Source organism: Bos grunniens, chromosome 14 (assembly GCF_055505025.1).
Source record: "Bos grunniens cultivar Pamir isolate PY7600 chromosome 14, Bosgru_T2T1.0, whole genome shotgun sequence".
NCBI classification, from domain to species: Eukaryota; Metazoa; Chordata; class Mammalia; order Artiodactyla; family Bovidae; genus Bos; species Bos grunniens.
In genome coordinates, this window is record NC_141178.1 from 74301806 (window position 1) to 74324145 (window position 22340).

General features: G+C 43.1%; 1 long non-coding RNA gene across 16 annotated transcripts in view; it reads right to left on the reverse strand.

The window, feature by feature from the left end:
- Positions 1–2713: 2713 nt before the first annotated feature.
- The window catches only part of LOC147359682 (uncharacterized), a 31340-nt gene continuing 11713 nt past the window's right edge, over positions 2714–22340 (reverse strand). For 2 of the 16 annotated variants that reach the window (XR_015140311.1, XR_015140308.1), the window contains exons 3-6: positions 21187–21266; positions 14427–14535; positions 2969–3041; positions 2714–2866 (exon numbers count right to left, since the gene is read on the reverse strand). This is a non-coding gene — a long non-coding RNA (uncharacterized LOC147359682). Of the gene's footprint in view, positions 2867–2968; positions 3042–14426; positions 14536–21167; positions 21267–22340 lie in introns of all 16 variants that reach the window. The other 14 variants (XR_015140313.1, XR_015140309.1, XR_015140316.1 and 11 more) reach the window with 11 other exon arrangements.

Genomic DNA, 22340 nt, shown 5'->3' on the forward strand with positions numbered 1-22340 from the left:
GAAGTTGGTAAGGCACAGGTTGAATTGGAGTTCTGTCTCTTTATCAGAAAAATTCTGACAATATCACTACCTAAATCATTCTCTTAGTCTCATTGGTGAAAGTGAAAGTGGCTCAGTCATGTCCAACTCTTTGTGACCCCATGGACTATACAGTCCTTTGAATTCTCCAGGCCAGAATACTGGAGTGGGTAGCTGTTCCCTTCTCCAGGGGATCTTCCCAACCCAGGGATCAAACTGGGATCTCCTGCATTGCAGACTGATTCTTTACCAGCTGAGCTACCAAAAAGCTGGCTAAAAATTCATCATTCAAAAAACTAAGATCATTGCATCCCATCACTTCATGGCAAATAAATGGGGAAACAATGGAAACAGTGAGAGATTTTATTTTCTTGGGCTCCAAAATCTCTGTAGATGGTGACTGCCACCACGAAATTAAGACACTTACTTGCTCCTTGGAAGAAAAGCTATGACTAACCTAGACAACATATTTAAAAGCAGAGACGTTACTTTGACATACATAGAAGGACAAAGGTCCTTCTAGTCAAAGCTTTGGTTTTTCCAGTATTCATGTATGGATGTGAGAATTGTACCATAAAGAAAGCTGAGTGTCCAAGATTAGATGCTTTTGAACTATGGTGTTGGAGAAGAGTATTGAGAGTCTCTTGGGCTGCAAGGAGATCAAACAAGCCAATCCTAAAGGAAATCAGTCCTAAATACTCTTTGGAAGGACTGATACTGAAGCTGAAACTCCAATACTTTGGCCACCTGATGCGAAGAGCTAACTCATTGGAAAAGACCCTGATGCTGAGAAAGATTGAGGGCAGGAGGAGAAGGGGACGACAGAGGATGAGATGGTTGGATGGCATCACCAGCTCAATGAACATGAGTCTGAGCAAGCTCCGGGAGTTGGTGATGGACAGGGAAGCCTGGCACGCTGCAGTCCACAGAGTTGCAAACAGTTGTACACAACTAAGCGACTGCACCGAACCGAAATCATCCTCCCCACAGGCTAACGTGGAAGGGTCACGCGGTCCTGAATTTTGAAAGCAGACAAACCCTTGTGCCACACCAAGCAGGCTGTGTGACCTTGAGCTGGTGTCTTAGGTCCTCTGACTCTCTACACGCCCGTGTAAAATGAGGTGAGATGCCCTAAGACAAGGAGAAACTCCCACTTGACAGCGTTGGCAAAGGAGTCAGATGAGAGTCTAAAACACTTTGAAAGCAGTAAAATCAGGCTCTGAAGATGAACAGGCATGAGTTTGAATCCTGACTCACCACTTCTTCTCTATGTGGCTGAGAAAGGCACTTCATCCCTTAAACCTCTTAACCCTCATCTCTAAATTACCATATTAGTAGCCACATCATAGAGTTGTTGTGAAGATCAAGTGCACTGATAGAGAACTTGGTAAGTTGCCTGGCCAAAATTTAGGTGTTTGATAAATGCTAACAAATAAGTATTGTAAATTATTTACCATCATATTTTTTTCCTGAGCAGAAAGGCTGCTGGCAACCTCTGAATTGATCTGCACACTCATCCATCAAACATGCATTGAGTAACTGCTGCACACTAGATTTTGTGCAAGATTTTTCACATTGCCTTCAAAAAAAAAGATTGGCACTCACATTTGAAAAAGAAAAGAAACAATAAAGAATTCAGGAAGACACAAGAAGTGTCTTACGTTCTTGAAGAACTGTCAAACAAAAAGAGTTTAGTTTTCATTTCCACATTTCCAGAGAGAAAATGAGGACCAAGTCATGAAAAATTAGAACATAGAACATTTTCATTCGTAGAAGAAAGATTTTTCTACCGATTAGACCCATCTGACAATAGGATTATCAAATCTTGAAAAATAGAGAGCTTCCTATATTATTGGAAATAATATACTATTCATAGTATAAAAAATAATTTATATTTAATACAAATAATGAAAGTGAAAGTCACTCAGTCGTGTTCGACTCTTTGTAACTCCATGGACTACATTACACAGTCCATGGAATTCTCCGCCAGAATACTAGAGTGGGCAGCCTTTCCCTTCTCCAGGGGATCTTCTCAAACCAGGAATCAAACCCAGGTCTCTCAAATTGCAGGCAGATTCTTTACCAGCTGAGCCACAAGGGAAGCCCAAGAATACTAGAGTGAGTAGCCTATGTAATTATGATATATTATATATTATATAACATATAAATAATATAACATAATATTTCATTGTCCTCCACCCCCTCTTGATGGGCATATTGGGTTTCTAAACATGTCATGCCATTTCACAGGCATCCCTGGGACTTACACCTGTCCCTCTGCCTAAAAAGATCTTCCCCCAGCACGTACGCCTGGTCACCTCCAAACCAAGGTTTGAAATTCTTGGGACCCTTCCCCAAAGTTATCCTATTTTCTGTGATTCTGTTAAGACATTGTACACCCTCAACTAGAGTACTTTCATAGTTTTAATTTTTGCAATCTATGCCATCCTCATTTGACTATGTGTAGGGGAGTAGGATTATGTCTCTTTCCATTTTATGTCACTTTAAGTGCTGATACTCTGTGTACACATAAGATTCTCAGTTAAAGCACTGAATGATAATCGGTAAATTGCTCTACCTTAAGAACATCAGAGAAGAAAGAACGTCAGAGAAGAATCATCTTAGATCATTTCTACATAGGATTGATGTCAGTGAGGGTAGACTAGCCCTTTGCTTAGAAACAAACAATCCAAGATCTGGAAGATTAACCCCTATTAGTTTATTTCTCTTTCATCCAGGATCATCTATACGTTGGGTATCTCCCCAAGTAATCCCTCTGTGCTGTGACTCAGGGATCGAGGATGCTTCCTCTTGCGTCTTCACCATCCCAAAACAAGGTCTCCATGGTCTTCATGGCCAGAAAACAAAGATGGGAAAATCTTAAAGGTGTGCTTTTTTTTTTTTTTCCTGTATATATCATTTAGAGGTAACAAACTTCACTTTCACTCACATTTCTGTCCAGAACTAGCTCCATGGCCTCATCTAATCCCAAGGGGAACTGGGAAATATAAGTTTCCATAGACCTAAAAGGGAAGAATAAGACACAGGATTTGTTGAATTCAAAAGTATAGTCTCTGCATATGGTCATTGGGAGAGAGTAGAAAATATTTTTAGATATTAATGTTTGCTATTAATGTTTGCCATTCTTCAAAAATAATGTCTTTGAGCATTAAAGTATGTACTGAATTTATTCAATTTATCCATGTACTAAATATTATGCAGTAATTTTAAAAAGTTGATATAATTTTAAAACAAAAGTATTATAAAATAATATATATAGCATGTCTTCAGTTTTCTCAAAGAGTAATACATATGTGCACATACATCAAAAAGGAAGAAAGGATACATACCAATGACTCAAGTTGGTTATCTCCAGAAGGTGGTGTTACATATTTTTCCATTTTGTTCCTTGTGCTTTTCTGTATTTCCTATTTTTCTTTTTTTTTCTTTTTTTCTTTTTTTTAATTTTTTTTCTAATTTTATTTTATTTTTAAACTTTACATAATTGTATTAGTTTTGCCAAATATCAAAATGAATCCGCCACAGGTATACATGTGTTCCCCATCCCGAACCCTCCTCCCTCCTCCCTCCCCATACCTTCCCTCTGGGCCGACCCAGTGCACCAGCCCCAAGCATCCAGCATCATGCATCGAACCTGGACTGGCAACTCGTTTCCTACATGATATTTTACATGTTTGAATGCCACTCTCCCAAATCTTCCCACCCTCTCCCTCTCCCACAGAGTCCATAAGACTGTTCTATACATCGGTGTCTCTTTTGCTGTCTCGTACACCGGGTTATTGTTACCATCTTTCTAAATTCCATATATATGCGTTAGTATACTGTATTTATGTTTTTCCTTCTGGCTTACTTCACTCTGTATAATAGGCTCCAGTTTCATCCACCTCATTAGAACTGATTCAAATGTATTCTTTTTAATGGCTGAGTAATACTCCATTGTGTATATGTACCACAGCTTTCTTATCCATTCATCTGCTGATGGACATCTAGGTTGCTTCCATGTCTTGGCTATTATAAACAGTGCTGCGATGAACATTGGGGTACACGTGTCTCTTTCCCTTCTGGTTTCCTCAGTGTGTATGCCCAGCAGTGGGATTGCTGGATCATAAGGCAGTTCTATTTCCAGTTTTTTAAGGAATCTCCACACTGTTCTCCATAGTGGCTGTACTAGTTTGCATTCCCACCAACAGTGTATTTCCTATTTTTCTTGATGGACGTGAGTCTCAGTGAACTCCAGGAGTTGGTGTTGGACAGGGAGGCCTGGCGTGCTGCAGTTCATGGGGTCGCAAAGAGTCGGACACGACTGAGCGACTGATCTGATCTGATTTTTTGTAAGAAAGAATTATTAATTTTGTTATCAAAAAAAAGGAATTTTTCCTCCCAATTTACCAAAATAAGGTACCTGCTGAGCCAAGAAACTATTAAATCACTCAAGAGTGGAATTATCTTTTAGGGCTTTTTGTTTCCATACTCCTGTGGACTCATGAAATCCACGCAAAGAGAGCAGGGTTTTTGCCTTCTCCTGAAATGATCAGTCTAAAAATAATACCCTGTGGAGTTCAAACTTCACATGTGAGAAATGCCAAGCCTAAATTTAAGAGGAAAAATCACCAGGTTGCAAAAAATGGTACAAGCACAGGCCAGCTGCTGGACAAGTGACCAGGAACCCAGGGTTCAGCTGCCATCAAACCCACCCAGGAAGGCATCTCTAGAGCCCTGCAGAAAGGTCAGGATCTCAGGCATACTGTGAGACAAGGGAAAAGAATACAGAGAAAGGCTGAGTCTCTCCTCAACCCCTAGTTGAGGTTATACCAAGAGAGAAGAAACAGTCTATCTGCTGCAGCTCCTTCAAAATGCAGATGCAAAATAGCAGTCTCAGAGAGGTGCTGTGACCTGCCCAGGGTCACACAGCAAGTTAGTACCTCAACCAGAACTAGAATCTCTGTTTTTTGGCTCCCGGTTTTCGATTTGCTTTGGTTTGTTTGTGTTTTCCCATTACGTTTTACTACTTTCAATAGCAGCCAAAAGTTAGATCACCTGGTCCTTGTGCAGACTGCCACAGTCATCTCTGAGACTTTGGACAGAAGTCCAGTCTCTCTTGGCCAGTCTGGGAATAATAATATCTGCCCTACTGACCTGAGTTTATTGAAGGTGAATTGAAATAATGGATCAGAAAGTACTTCTAAACGTTGAAAGAGAGACAGACAGAAAGAAAGAAAGGAAAGAAAGAGGAAAGGAAAAAAATCAGGAGAGGAATGAGAAAGGGAGAAACAAACAGAGTGGGTTGCTATTATCAGAAATATGCCTATTTTCTTTTTTTAAATTAATTTAGTGCCAGCTGGTCAGGGTGGTATGGGTACCTGAAATAACAGAATTAACAGCTTTGTGACCTGAGTATGCTGGTAAGCCAGAGAGGTCAAAGAATTCGACTCAAAGTAATGAAATGCTGCCAAACTGAAATGCTTCCTCATTGTTTCGGACTTAAATTCTCATCACCTCTTGCCTCCTGTCACCACAAGAGTTATTTAGTAAATACAGAGCTCTCTGTCTGAGTGTGTGGTTGCCTTGCACAAGCTTCCCAGAAACTCTGGTTACCCTTCCATTTCTCAGAAAGCCCCACCCACCTTCTGTTCCATGTAAAGTACCCCGTCCTCGTCAGGCACAGCGGGAGCTTAGCTATGTTCCGATTCACTGGGGAAGGGATAGAACATCATCTTGTCAAATATTTAGGGTCATTTTCTTCATTCTAGGCTTTTTAAAAAAAATCATTTATTTTTGGCTGCACAGGGTCTTCGTTGCGGTGCCTGGGCTTCTTGTTACAATGGCCTCTCTCATTGCAGAGCAAGGGCTTTGGTAGTTGTGTTACAGGGGTTGAGTTGCGCTCCGCATGTAGAATCTTCCTGGACCAGGGATTGAAACCATGCCCTGTCCTCTGCATTGGCAGGGAGATTCCTGTTCACTGTGCCACCAGGGAAGTCCAAGGGTTGTATAAATTTTATTTTCTGAATTCTAGTCCCAAATATTGTTCCATATACTCTTTCTATAATTTAATTTTCATATGCATGCTTCATACAGTTTGTCTTATTAATGATGAAATAATCTCATGCATTTCTTTAGGAATGCAGTTTAAGTGACATTTTGGCAACATATTAGCTACAGGAATGCAGAAGCAGTCTCTTTTGAGCAGTATTACAACATCATGCATAATTTACCTAAAGAATATTATTTTACCAGCCAGTGAATGTTCTTAGGTCCAAAGCCACAAACCCCACAGTTAAGAAGATTTAAAACTAAGTTTCTAACTTACAGGTGTGTTGCTTTGATCCTCCAGGAAACATGATAACCTCAAATCACTGAAGAGAAGAAAATACCTGGAGGGTTTACTACTGGATCAAGATTTTCAGGCCAAATCCTCACCCGAAGCCTGATCTCCAAAGACAGGATCATCTCTAAGATGAAGATTCAGGACCAGATAACAGGTGACTTCCTGAGAAGAATCCAGGTTTCTTCCCTGATCAGTACACAATTCTAATCTTGTTTCCCTGGAGACATTATCTAATCTGACTCTTATATTTATCTTTTTCATTTAAAACTGTGGGCTGAATGGTGGCCCCAAAACTGATATGTCCTTGCCCTGGTGACTACAAATGTGACTTTATTTGGGAAAAGGGTCTTTATAGATGTAATTACATTAAGAATCTTGAGGGCTTCCCTACTGGCTCAGTGGTGAAGAATCTGCCTGCCAACGCAGGAGATCCCTGGTGGATCCCATAGGTTCAGTCCAATCCCTGGTCCCGGAAGACCCCACATGCCTCGGAGCAACTAAGCCTGTGGGTCACAACTATTGAGCCCGCGTTCTATAGCCCAGGAGCCACAACTACTGAAGCCTGTGGCCCTAAAGCCCGTGCTCTGCACCAAGAGAAGCCACCGCAATGAGAAGCCTGAGCGCCGCAGCTAGAGAACAGTCCCTCCACTCGCCGCAACTAGAGAAAGCTCACGCAGCAATGAAGACCCAGAACAGCCAAAAATAGATAAATAATTAAAAAGAACCTTGAGATGAGCTCTTCCTAGGCTACCCAGGCAGGTCCTAAATCCAACAGCAAGCGTCCTTAGAAGAGACAGCGGGGGAGAGGACACCGAGGGGAAGAGGAGGCCATGTGAAGACAGAAAAAGACATTAGAGGGATGCTGTCCTGAGGAAGGAACACCGGGGACCAAAGAAGCTGGAAGAAGCAAGGAGGGACTTTTCCGTAGAGGCTTTGGAGGGATGCTGGCCTGCTGACCCCTTGATTCTGGAGTTCTGGCCTCCAGAACCATGATAGAATATATTTCTGTTGTTTTAAATCATGCAGCCCGTGGTAACTTGTGATGGCAGCCACAGGAAACAACACCACGTGGGACTCCAGATCTGGCAGAAAACAGGTTGAGTGGTAAAGTCTTGGACTTGAATTAGAAAAACAGAATTGGGTAGCCTCTCTCCAAAAGCTCCTAAAGTATGTCTCAAAGGCTTTTACCTCTGAATCTGGCATCCAGGACTCAGCAAGGAGCCTCTAATTCCATGGTCCTGAGAATGAACATAGTCACTCTGAGTCAAAGCGCCAGACTGTGGTTCCTATCCATCTGGACACCAGGCAGAGGAAAATGTCTGCTACCTCTTTGTCTGGGGAGAAGAGATTCCTAGCAGCCAGGAGACACAGAGATTCATGAAATGTACATTTCTCTCAAGTTCTTGGTGAAGGTAAAATAAAAGCCCCAGATCTGGCTTTGGAATGAGCAGTCAAATATATTAGAAGGAATGTGCTTTTTCTCTGAAGCAATAGATAAATAAATCCCTTAGCAAGAGCCCCAGGAAAGCTTATTACGTTCATAAAATATTTTTCTTTCCATTTTAGTGCTTGGTAAAAATGAAAAAGAGAAGACAAATGGTATTTCACTGCTTGTTTTTATGTGTGTGAACCCCCAAAAAAATTCTGTAAAGATTTAATTTAAAAAAATCTATAAAGTTTCTGAAGGAACTTTGTAGTCTGAAGCTCCCTGGTAAAAAGTCATAATTTGGGGGTGATACACAGAAGGCTTGCAGAAATGCTAATTAAAGAAATCGGCTAAAAAGGAATCATGCTTCCCTGAAATGGTTCTGAATCATCAAGTCTGGGGGCTGAAGAAGGGACACAAGAGATCATTTTGTCATCTCCCAAATCAAACAGTAAACCAGAAAGATCCTCATCTGTTCTTTTCCATAAGCCTCCAGAAAAGAATTCTCATTCTCCCTTGGTAGTACAGCCAGTCAGTGAGTCACTGAGTCAATATTGAGCATTTATTTAGCACCCAGTTCGATATTAATTGGAAAGAATAAAATTGTTCTTGGCATGACTTGGATAGGCAGGAGAGATGAGACATTCTGGGAATTTGGCTTAGTAAAGTTTCTCAAGCCTTAGTCCTCGCCATTCCCAACTCTCATCGTTTTATTAGCCCCCATTCCTTCATCCGTTAAATGCAGATAAAACATTGCTTACTTCACACAGTCAATCAGAAGCTTACAAGAAAAACATGGGCTTTGAAGTCAGAGAGCCTTGACCAGGATTTAGATCCTAGCTTGATTCTTTTGTTATTGGTGTGAAGTGGTCACATTTCTGACTACTTTTCAGCCTGGTTCCCCATCTGGAAAATGCATGACTGAAGTCCCATGAAGGGCTGTTGTGAAAATCAGAGGTACTTTACAAATATGGAGCATACACATCTAATACATGAGTTATAGTTGTTAATGAGAATGTTGCTGCCAGATCAGTAAACAAAGGATGTTTCGGTGGATTCTTTATCAGCTGAGCCACCAGGGAAGCCCAAGAATACTGGAGTGGGTAGCCTATCCCTTCTCCAGTGGATCTTCCCAACCCAGGAATTGAACTGGGGTCTCCTGCGTTGCAGGTGGATTCTTTATCAAGTGAGCTATGAGGGAAGCCCCAAACAAAGGATGTTTCAGCCATCAAGGTATTGTGGCTGCCCCAAACTGTGTACCCTGAGGGGACTCAGGATGGAGAAAAGCAGGATACTGGCTCTAGAGAGCGAAGGTACAATCAAAGGAATGATTCCAGTGAGCCCAGACTCTTTCTTCTTCCCTTACCTAGAAAAGTACTAAATTCATTAACCTGAGATATCTGGTTTCCTTTTAACTAACAGTAATCTTCTGATGCTCTGACTCCCCCATCTTTGTTGCAAAAGCTCCTACATATGCAGGCTCCTCTTAGAAGCAGTCCCTCAGCGCTCTCTGAGACATTGTGTCCCGGGCCGAAGTTTGCAGTTTTGTCCGTCGAGTGAAACAACTCTCAACTTTTGGTTGTGCTCTTTTTTCCAGTTGACACAGCTGCTGTTGAAAGCACTTCATTAACGGTGACTTCGGAATACATTTTAGGAATAGCTGGCTCCACCCAAAGCCCCCATTGAAATCCCATGCAATTGTTGAAGTGACAGTCCCCACTTGGTTGGATAGAAAGGTGAGTTTTCTTTTCTCCCAACACTGCCCATACCCCTCCTCCTCAGTTCTCAACCCCAGTGGACAGCTTGAGGCCTCTTACTGTTGGCATCCTCCTGCCTACCTGATGAAGCATCAGATGGGGCAGTGGTAGTCTGGCTCTGTGCAAAGGAAACTTACACATTTTTCAAAGCCAAACAGTAGGAGGATAAGTCAGCTGTATCACCAACCCTGCATCACCAAGCCTATCACCAAGTTCTTTCCTGCTATCTTTCATCTGGTCTCATAGACTCAGGCCAGATCAATAGGCCCACTGTTTAAGCAGCCAACCAGGGCAAAAGATGCCAGGCTCTTCCTCTCTTGCCAACATCTCTGCTTCTATGAAGATCCTCCGGAGCCCTGTACCACTAGGAGCAGGGAGAAGGGGTGGGGTGCAAACATTCCAGTCCTTTCAAAGCAAAGCTTGATTCACCTTTAACATTGCCTTCTTAAAGATGCTGAGGGCTCCTTCCTCTTGCCCCCATTTTTATTTATAAAGTGGGAAAGTGGTGGGCGTGGCAAAGACGATGGCAGGTGTGGCAGGTCTGGTTGAGCAACCTCTTACTTTTCTTCTTTTTTATAGTTAATTTACCATGTTGTATGAGCCACTTCTTACTAAGCCTGAAAGAGATGTCCAGGCCCCCATTTCTGCTGGCAACTTAGTGCTTTTCTCTCTTCGTGTTTTTCTTTGTTATCAGATTTGGATCTTAGCCACCAGTCTTCTCAGCATCCTTTGATACCTGACTCATGCTTAATGCTGTCAAGAGATGTCACCTATGTAGACTGGACCCAAGCTCAAGTCTTAAACATTGTGGTGATATTGATATTCTGCTTTGGAAATGGAAGAGGGATAAACATGAAGGGAAACTGATCAAAGCAGTTCCTTAGATGTTCTGACATTCCTGCTTTTTACTAAAGATTCTTACATTTGATATTCCTATTTCTTATAAGGTTAACATTACAAAGCAATGTTCTTTTTGTCCAGATAAATAATACATTCAGGGCTAACATATTTGGTCCCAAGTTCACAGAGACACTTGGATTCTTTTTCATTGTCTACTTCTTGGGTCAGTTTTAACAAGTTTGGGTTGAGAAGCTATTTGTGGGCAATTCTTTTTACTAGTCAACAGACTGCCTGGTTTACCAAATTTAACTTGCTTACTTTCTCTCCTAACTTTCAAGTCCTTATCTCTTGCTCTCTGATCAAACTGCTAACAATTATTCAAACTTTTCCTTATTTGAAGGCACTTTCCTAGACCATCTCAGAAAGTTCTAGAAACCTAGATTTGTGCTACTGTACGGAGAACTCAGTGTTACATAGCAGCCTGCTTGGGGGGCAAGTTTGGGGGAGAATGTAAGGCTGAATCCCTTTGCTGTCCACCTGAAACTATCACAACATTGTTAATCAGCTATATCCCAATATAAAATCAAAGGTTAAAAAATAGATTTGTGCTACTATAGTACTTCGCACATAATTGAATTAAAGCCTGTTTACCTTGATTTTTAGTTACCTGCCCATGTAGCTCTCTGCCGCCACAAGAGTGGCGACTGGTTACCAGAATATATACCTGTTACCTAGCATATGCACTAGGGCTTCTAAAAATATCTGTTAGAATGGTCCTCCTTGTTGAAGAGAAATTCTCATCAAGAAAAATCAAAGCCTTAGCTAAATCAAAATACACTGAGTTTCAATTTCTCTATCACTCTGTCACAGAAAGAAAATAGAGTACTTTGATGATATCGATTCTCTACAAAGGCCTGCTGTTTTTCACCCAAAACCTTGTGCTTTTATGGCTGCTTAGACATTGATTTCTGGTGAGATATTCAGTTTGTTTGTTTGTTTCCCAGCATGACATGCTGATGGATCCATATTAGGCCACACTGTCCTGGCTCTCCTTTTGTGAGAATGGACTTTCAATTGCTTCTTTCGATCACTTTGCACTTCTCCCAATCTTTGTGAATCATTTACAGTCATTGCTAGTGGTTGTCCCAGCTGGACCTTAGGGAAACTGAACCATGCCAATTAAAATGCTTCCCAATTAAAATGTACCAAGATTTTCCCAGCCCACACTAACACAGTGATTAAGTCATGGTAGTCCTAACACTAGTAGAATATTTCTGCTCCACAAACTCTTCTGAGACTCCCATCTGTTTCAAATTCCTCCCCACCCAGTACTCCTGTGCATCACTTAAGAAGTCTCAGATGTTTGCAGATGCATCCTCTGTGTTGCTATGAGGACCCATTACCTTCCTCCTCTCCTCCTCTGATGTGTCCTGTTGCTGCTGGTCATGAAACCATCATGAAGCTGCCCCAGGTCCTCTGTGGTTCTGCTAACACCCACTAAAGAGTGGCATGGGGGACTACTCTTCCATCTAAGAGGAAAGCTAATTCAGCAGGTCCCAGGTGGCTGAGTCTGCACCATGCTTGAGAGTAACATGTGATGTGAAAATGCCCAGCTCCTGTGCAGTTCTGTCATGGCAGCCACCAAGTCCACATTTCATGATGTTTGGGCTGAAACAACTCTTTCACGTTTTATCCTCCATTCCCTTCCCTCTAGGGTCGGGTGAGAGTGTGGTAGTGAGGCCATAGACAGGGTGAGTGGCAGACATGGGCACTATTCAGAATGACCTTGAACTTCTTTATGAACCATTTATTCCAGGCAAAATCCTTTGTTCAAACTGTCTTTGCTTAGAATGATGTCAGCCCTAAGAGACCTCTGGTCTGTTTTGACAATACAAGGCTCATGGGTCCATTCAAATGGCCTTCAGACATGCCTATATAAATCTGCATAGTAGAGTTAGTATAGTTTGAGATCAAGCTGATGTCCTTTTCACATTAAAAAAAGCAGAGAACTAGCAGCTCCACTTCTACGCTGTGTCTTCCTATTCTCCTATTTCTGTACCTGTTCACAGATTACAGATGACATTTAAAAGTGTTCAGTTTCTGGGACCATTGTCACCTGTTTTAATCCACAGATGATGAAACTGTGGATACCAAAGGCAGACTGTGGTCTTCTTTGATGCCCAAGATATAGGTGAAACAGTTCAGGTTAAATTTGCTGTTGTCCAGTTGATAAGTTGTGTCTGACTCTTTGTGACCCCATGGACTGAAGCACGCCAGGCTTCCCTGTCCTTCACTATCTCCCAGTGATTGCTCAAACGCATGTCCATTGAGTCAGTGATCATCCTCTCTCATCCTCTTCTCCTCCTGCCCTCAATCTTTCCCAGCATCAGGGTCTTTTCCAATGAGTCAGCTCTTTGATCAGGTAGCCGAAGTTTTGGAGCTTTAGCTTCAGCATCAGTCCTTCCAATGAATATTCAGGGTTGATTTCCTTTAGGATTGACTAGTTTGATCTCCTTGCAATCCAAGGGACTCTCAAGAGTCTTCTCCAGTACCACAATTCGAAAGCATCAACATAAGCACTATTTTGGACACATTAAGGAAGAAGGAAAAAACTAGGTCTGACCACTGCCTTTCATAAAATTGATTACTGACACAAGGGAGCAAAGAGAAAACATGGAGTTATTGCTGCATTGTATCTTTATGTGGAATACAAGGCCACTTCCACGTGATAAAATCAGAGTGGACACACCATCATAGGCATGGGGAATAGTGGATGACAAACTTGCATGCTTTGCGCTTCAGTATTTGTGTGTATGAGCTAAATGTCTGAAAGACGTCTTGAAAACTAATACTGGAGAAAACTAGAAAATGGAGTGTGAAACTTTCTAAGCCCTAAGAGTTTGTGAGTTTTACTAACAAATGCTTTAGGCTAAGAAATGGCCTTTCATATTTTCCCTTTTGAATCTGTACTTACAAGACTGTTAGCAATTTTTTCCATATAATAAGATGTCAGATTCCTAAGAGCGCTTGACAACACCCATCTCCAAGGACTGTTCCTCATTGACCATGGTTGCAACTGAATCAAAGTAAATTTGGGAGGAAAATATACCTTTTTTATCATCTATGAGCAAATATCTACCTAATGACAGAGCCCATGTAACATTTACACATAGATCTGAAGCACTAGCATCATGGGGGAAATGATAGAAAATGAAGGTCATTTTGGTTCATTACATCAGATTCTTGCAAAGCTTCAGAGACTTTTGAGCTAATTCTACATTTTTTTACATTTACCATTTCACTGCCTAGCTGCATTCTGTATAGCCATATGTCTTTACTTTAAGACCCATTTAAAAATTGCAAAACATCTTCTTATGAAGCATTACATTTTATACAGAAATATAAAGCAATCGAATAGCTTGTAGAAAGGCATTATATTTCAAGAAATACCCCTACAATGCTGGCTTAAGAGCGCTTCAAAACTCACCTTATGGTGGTCATTTTGTGTAGGAATTTTGAGTCCCAATATTCTTATTTTTTTCCTGCCCTTCACCTTCCACCCTTTGATAATATAATCATTGATACTATTGTTTTGGCAAACAGGTAATACAAGTCACTTTCTTACTGGAGTCAAATAAGATACATACACATGATCATTTTTAAAGAGGGAAAACGTTGCAGGTTTATGCTGCTTGGTCTAGCACAAGAAGGAGTGGCCATCTACCAGTGTCCAGTGGGCATTTCTCTGGGGCAATCTTATCTTCTGGGACTATGATTATCTATCATACAGTCAGGACTTGGTGACTGACATGTGCTTGTGGTTGGTTAGCAGGGGCAACAGTAATAACAAGGAGGACCTAATGGGAGGTGGGCTAGGCGCCATACATGCATGCTAAGCTGCTTCAGTCAAGTCTGACTCTTTGTGACCCTATGGACCGTAGCCCACAGGTGCTTCTGTTTAAGAGATTCTCCAGGCAAGAATACTGGAGTGGGTTGCCGTTCCCTTCTCCAGGGGATCTTCCCAACCCAGGAATCCCACCTGAGTCTCTTATGTCTCTTACACTGGCAGGCATGTTCTTTACCATTAGCACCACCTGGGAAGCCTGGGCTAGGCACCAATATGGCATCAAAACCAACATGTAGGCAACCTGGAAATAAAAGAGGAGTGCTCAGCATCTTCCATTCTTAGACAGGAATACACACTGAACACCTACCAGCCAACTCTCCCATCTAGGTCCATTGGTTGACACTGAGAATTTCACTTCTACCCCAGCTCCAGAAGCACTGGAGAGAATACATTTGATCTGGCCTCTCTCTTTACTTGTTACCCACAGGAGGCCATGAGATTAGAAAGAGCATCATATGTTTTAGACCCAGATGGCAATAGTAGCCTCCTAACTCATCGTCTGCTATACTTGTCTCCCTACAGTCTGTTCTCAAGATCCAGAAAGATGTTTTTAAATATTAAGGTATTAAATCTCAACTCTGTTCAAAATCAGTGATCAGTGCAAAGAAATAGAGGAAAACAATAGATTGGGAAAGACTAGAGATCTCTTCAAGAAAATTAGAGATACCAAGGGAACATTTCATGCAAAGATGGGCTCGATAAAGGACAGAAATGGTAGAGACCTAACAGAAGCAGAAGCTATTAAGAACAGGTGGCAAGAATACACAGAAGAACTATACAAAAAAGATCTTCATGACCCAGATAATCATGATGGTGTGATCACTCACCTAGAGTCAGATATCCTGGAATGCAAAGTCAAGTGGGCCTTACGAAGCATCATTACAAACAAAGCCTAGTGGAGGTGATGGAATTCCAGTTGAGCTATTTCAAATCCTAAAAGATCATGCTCTGAAAGTGTGGCATTCAATATACAAGCAAATCTGAAAAACCCAGCAGTGGCCACAGTAGTGGAAAAGGTCAATTTTCATTCCAATCCCAAAGAAAGGCAAAGCCAAAGAATGCTCAAACTACCGCACAATTGCACTCACCTCTGCTATTGCTAAGTCACTTTAGTCGTGTCCGACTCTGTGTGACCCCATAGACAGCAGCCCGCTAGGCTCCTCTGTCCCTGGGATTCTCCAGGCAAGAACACTGGAGTGGGTTGCCATTTCCTTCTCCAATGCATGAAAGTGAAAAGTGAAAGTAAAGTCGCTCAGTCATGCCTGACTCTTAGCGACCCCACGGACTGCAGCCTACCAGGCTCCTCCATCCATGGGATTTTCCAGGCAAGAGTACTGGAGTGGGGTGGCATTGCCTTTTCCGTGCACTCACCTCACATGCTAGTAAATTCTAGCATAATGCTCAAAATTTTCCAAACCAGGCTTCAACAGTACATGAACCATGAACTTCCAGATGTACAAGCTGGTTTTAGAAAAGGCAGAGGAACCAGAGATCAAATTGCCAACATCCGCTGGATGATCGAAAAAGCAAAAGAATTCCAGAAAAACATATATTTCTGACTTATTGATTATGCCAAAGCCTTTGACTGTGTGGATCACCACAAACTGTGGAAAATTCTGAAAGAGATGGGAATACCAGACCACCTGACCCGCCTCTTGAGAAATCTGTATGCAGGTCAGGAAGCAACAGTTAGAACTGGACATGGAAAAACAGACTGCTTCCAAATTGGGAAAGGAGTACGTCCAGGCTGTATATTGTCACCCTGCTTATTTAACTTATATTCAGAGTACATCATGAGAAATGCTGGGCTGGATGAAGTACAAGCTGGAATCAAGATGGCCTGGAGAAATATCAATAACCTCAGATATGCAGATGACACCACCCTTATGGCAGAAGGTGAAGAAGACCTAAAGAGCCTCTTGATGAAAGTGAAAGAGAAGAGTGAAAAAGTTGGCTTAAAGCTCAACATTCAGAAAACGAAGATCATGGCATCTGGTCCTATCACTTTGTGGCAAATAGGTGGGGAAAGAGTGGAAACAGTGTTAGACTTTATTTTTCTGGGCTCCAAAATCACTGCAGATGGTGACTTCAGGCATGAAATTAAAAGACACTTGCTCCTTGGAAGAAAAGCTATGACCAACCTAGACAGCATATTAAAAAGCAGAGAAATTACTTTGCCAAGAAAGGTCCGTCTAGTCAAAGCTATGGTTTTTCCAGTGGTCATGTATGGATGTGAGAGCTGGACCATAAAGAAAGCTGAGTGCCAAAGAATTGATGCTTTTGAACTGTGGTGTTGGAGAAGACTCTTGAGAGTCCCTTGGACTGCAAGGAGATCCAACCAGTCCATCCTAAAGGAAATCAGCCCTGAATATTCATTGGAAGGATTGATGTTGAGGCTGAAACTCCAATACTTTGCCCACCTAATGAGAAGAACTGATTCATTTGAAAAGACCCTGATGCTGGGAAAGATTGAAGGTGGGAGAAGAAGGGAATGACAGAGGATAAGATAGTTGGAAGGCATCACCGACTCAATGGACATGAGTCTGAGTAAACTCCAGGAGTTGGTGATGGACAGGGAGGCCTGACGTGCTGCAGTTCATGGGGTCGCAGTCAGACCTGACAAGCGACTGAACTGAACTGAACTGAATGACATGCTCATTGGTAAAGAATCCGCCTGCAAAGCAGGAGATCCCAGTTTGATTCCTAGTTGGGAAGATCTGCTGGAGAAGGGATAGGCTACTCAATCCAGTAATCTTGGGTTTCCCTTGTGGCTCAGCTGGTAAGGAATCCGCCTGCAATGCGGGAGACCTGGGTTCGATACCTGGGTTGGGAAGATACCCTGGAGAAAGCAAAGGCTACCCACTCCAGTATTCTGGCCTGGAGAATCCCATGGACTGTATTGTCCATGGGGTCGCAAAGAGTTGGATACAACTGAGTGACTTTCATTTCACTTCCATGACATGTGGAATGTTAGTTTCCTAGCCAGGGATTGAAACCACATCCCTGCATTGGAAGTGCAGAGTCTTCACTGCTGAACCACCAGGCAAGTCCCTAGAGTTCCTCCTAATTTCTTGTAGCAGCCTCTACAAGGCCCTCCATGTTCTGGGCCTCTGTTATTTCCCTGGTTTTGTTTGCTCTCTCTTTTCCAGCTACCATGACATCCTTGTTCTTTTTTAAATATTATATACCTGGGATTTCCCTTGTGGTCCAGTGGTTAAGACTTTGCCTTCCAATGTAGGAAATGCACACTGAATCCCTGGCTGGGGAGCTAAGATTCCACATGCCATGGGTCACAAAGGGTTGGACACAAGTGAACAACTGAGCACTTATTATCTTTATTGTTCATTTTGTTTCCATCTTCCTGGAATACAAGCTCCTAAAGTAAAATAATTCCAGAGTCATTTATTCACTGATGTATCCTAAGCACTTGAAACTGCACCCGGCACACTGGTCAAATGTGAGAATGAACTCACGGATGCATGAATGAAAGTAAATACGAATTTGTGGATAATGGGAATATCAGTGAGGCAGGAAGCAGCCTGGGGAGAGACGTGTCCAGTGAGAAATGCCTGGGAGTAGAGAAGTCAAAAGATTTTTTTTTAAAAAGCAGGGGGGCACATAAAATTAAATGTCCTATTGATGGCATCACTGAACTACAGCCCTCTCTTTAACGGCTAAAAAAAAAAATGATTGAGTCTTGAGAGTCCCTTGGACTGCAAAGAGATCAAACCAGTCAATCCTAAAGGAAATCAACCCTGAATATTCATTGGAAGGACTGATGCTGAAGCTGGAGCTCCAATAATTTGGCCACGTAATGCAAAGAGCCAACTCCTTGGAAAAGACCCTGATGCTGGGAAAGATTGAAGGCAAAAGGGGAAGGGGGCGACAGAGGATGAGATGGTTAGATAGGATCACCGACTCAATGGACGTGAATTTGAGCAAACACCAGGAGATAGTGGAGGACAGAGGAGACTGGCGTGCTACAGTCCATGGGGTCACAAAGAGTCAGACACAACTCAGCAACTGAACAACAGCAGCAAATAGTGACTGGAACAGCCTTCAGCTTCCAAAGTCCACCAGTGAAACAGTGTGGCCAGATACACACCTGGGAGATCCACGTCAGCACAGGCAGAGAGTAAAGAACACAGGAAGGAAAACTCTAGTTCAGAGGCCAAGAGTCTTCCAGGAACAAAACCTCAGAGGCAGGAGTGATTGGGCAGATTACTGATCTCTAGAAATCAGCTGAAATTGGTGGGCGTGGAGGGAAGCAGAGGAACTGCCCACAGGGTGTGAAGTAGGGGCTGGAGATAACTGATGGCAGGGGACCTCACCCTGGGTGTGGGCAGGAATGTCCAGGGCCGTTGTATGTTAATACTGGTTATACTGTAGTTCTCAACTGGGATAGAACACATAGAATGTTTAGAAAAGTATAGAATGGCACGTGATCGCCCCAGTAATCTAGAACTGGGTCTACCAGTAGACCTTCTGTCCCACACTGGGAATCTGGGAATCCTTCTCACCCCTCTCTCTCCTTCCCCCCCACATCTACTACTGTAGGGGACAAAAGAGCAGAAGCAGCCAAATAAGGAGCTTTGGACCCAGTTTATAGAGCTTCCCAGGTAGTTCAGTGGGTAAAGAATCTGCCTGCAAACACAGAAGATGCAGGAGATTCGGGTTCGATCCCTGGGTTGGGAGATCCCCTGGAGGAGGGTACGGCAACCCACTCCAGTATCCTTGTCTGGAGAATTCCATGGACAGAGGAGTCTGGTGGGCTGCAGTCCATGGGGTCACAAAGAGTCAGACACGACTGAGGGGACTGAGCATGCATGCACAACACTATGGATTTGAGTCACAGCTACTCCACTTTGCCGCTGTAAATCCACAGACAATTTATTTCACTTTCCTGAAACTCTTTTTCCACATCTGTAAGTGGGGATTATAATAGTGGTTATTTTATAGGATTGTTCTAAGGATGACAAGTTAGCATATGGAAGGCACTCGAGGCCAGGGCACAGGTAATTCCTTAATAAGTAAGAGCTAGTCATCTCATCTGGAGAAGGCAATGGCACCCCACTCCAGTACTCTTGCCTGGAAAATCCCATGGACGGAAGAGCCTGGAGGGCTGCAGTCCATGGGGTCACTAAGAGTCGGACATGACTGAGTGACTTCACTTTCGCTTTTCACTTTCATGCATTGGAGAAGGAAATGGCAACCCACTCCAGTGTTCTTGCCTGGAGAATCCCAGGGACGGGGGAACCTGGTGGGCTGCCGTCTATGGGGTCGCACAGAGTCAGACACGACTGAAGCGACTTAGCAGCAGCAGTCACCTCATCAGTGATAAAATCCTGCTAGCCATGCCTTTTTCAGATATTTATTCATTCATTTATTTGGTTGTGCCTGGTCTTAGTTGTGGCATGGGGGATCGAGTTCCCTGACCAGGGACCAAGCTAAGGCCCTCTGCACTGGGAACTTGGAGTTTTAGCCACTGGACCACCATGGAAGTCTCTAAACATGCTTCTCATTAACCTTCTTTTCCAGCTTTATCAAGGTGTACTTGACAAATAAAAATTGTCTGTGTTAGCACATTCACATGCTTATACTTTATAAAATGATCACAATCAAGTGAACTAACATGTATACACATCACATAGTTTTAGGATGAGTAAGTTCTGGGACTCCAGTGCACAACATGTTAATATATCCTAGTATCATAACTAATAATACTGTGTTGCTGCTGCTGCTGCTGCTAAGTCACTTCAGTCGTGTCCGACTCTGTGCGATCCCATAGATGGCAGCCCACCAGGCTCCCCCGTCCCTGGGATTCTCCAGGCAAGAACACTGGAGTGGGTTGCCATTTCCTTCTCCAGTGCAGGAAAGTGAAAAGTGAAAGTGAAGTCGCTCAGTCATGTCTGACTCTTAGCGACCCCATGGACTACAGCCTACCAGGCTCCTCCGTCCATGGGATTTTCCAGGCAAGAGCACTGGAGTGGGGTGCCACTGCCTTCTCCAATACTGTGCTGTATACTTGCAATTTGCTAAAAGAGTAGATCTTTCAGTATTCTCACAATACACATAAAAAAAGATCTCCAGGGGATCTTCCCAACCCAGGGATCGAACCCAGGTGTCCCACATTGCAGGCAGATTCTTAACCATCTAAGCCACCAGGGAAGCCCATGATAATTGGAGTGGGTAGCCTATCCCGTCTCCAGGGGATCTTCCTGACCCAAGGACTGAACTGGGGTCTCCTGCATTGCAGGTGGATTCTTTAACAGCTGAGCTACCAGGGAAGCCCATACACATAAAAAAGGTAATTTAATTGTTTTACAGAATGTGTCCCCTCCACTCCATCCAGACCATCTTATTTCCCGTCTTTTCATTCTGTTGCAATTCACCCTTCATAAGAACTCTGTATCATTTATCTGTAGAACACATCCCCGGCCAAATTAAAAACAACCAAGGATTCCATGCTGCCTGAAAAGGCCACAAAGCTTTCACAATTTCATGGCCCCAGCACTACCAGTTTTCTCTCCTACCATAGCCTGTCTTCTAAAGATACTGACTTTTTTCCATGTATTTGTTTTCTGGGCCAGCCATGCCCTCTGCCCCCACTTCCCTCACTCGGTAAGGCAGTCATCTATGAAGGCATGTTCCTGGAAAGGCATATTCTCAGGAAGGCATGCTGAAATCTTACTGAGAACTCACTGGCAAAAGCCTCAATTCTAAGAACTGTTTTCTGCTTCATTCTGAAGTAAAAGAGGAGAAAAGGCTGGAATTAAATGCACATTAAGTAAATTGCTTTTAACTTGTGATTTCCAGGTTCTAAGAGCTGTTTCCTACCTACTGCAGGGCAGCCCTGACCAACCTCTGTCTTACCTCCCCGTCTCACCTTTACCTGCCAGCCTGCAGCTCCGGAGAAGATGTCCGTCCATGGCTTAGCAACTGCACAGCTGCCTCTGATTCTGAGGGGAGGGGCTAGGCAGGAGCCAGGAAAGCAGTTGAACAAAATGAGTCAGGACAATAAGGAGAATGCCGATGTTATGATTGTAGGTGCACATACGTGTCTTTCCTACTCTCACCTCTTTGGCACCTGCCCAGCTAATTCCTGCATCACAGGAGAGCACACACAGAGCACACACACACAAGCGGGGCGCTGTCCTTCCATGACCCGCTGTGTCCTGGTTGCTGTTGTCTACTGTCTCCCCTAATCTCTCTCTCACTAAAATGGAAATTCCCTGGGACTTGGTCTTTTGTTCTCTATTATATATTGATCCCTGGGTCAGGAAGATCCCCTGGAGTGGGGCATGGATACCCATTCCAGTATTCTTGCCTAGAGATTCCTGCGGATGGAGGAGCCTAGCAGGCTACAGTTCACGGAGTTGCAAAGAGTCCAATATGACTGAAGCGACTTAGCACTCACACACATTGTACACCCGTGCACAGTATAGTAGTAACCATGGTAGATTCTGGACAAATAGTCAATAGATGGATGGATGACTGAATGGTGAAAACAGCTCATTAACATCTAACAGAACTTTCCTACTCCTTAATTGCACTGGCTTAGATCAGCCCTGGGTGTTCTTTGGAAGGAATGATGCTAAGGCTGAAACTCCAGTACTTTGGCCACCTCATGCGAAGAGTTGACTCATTGGAAAAGACTCTGATGCTGGGAGGGATTAGGGGCAGGAGGAGAAGGGGACAACAGAGGATGAGATGGCTGGATGGCATCACCGACTCGATGGACGTGAGTCTGAGTGAACTCCAGGAGTTGGTGATGGACAGGGAGGTCTGGCGTGCTGCGATTCATGGGGTCGCAAAGAGTCGGACACGACTGAGCGACTGAACTGAACTGAACTGAAGTCAGGACTTAAATCTTTTAATGAATGAGTGATGAATGGATGGATGGATGGTGGAAGACCTCACTAAGCAAAATCAGTAGAAGTTTTGCTACTTCCTAACTTCACAATCTTAAGTCAGGACTTAAGCCTCTCTGGATCTCAGTATTCTCATCTGTGAAAACCTCACAAAAGCATCTTAAAAGAAAAAAAT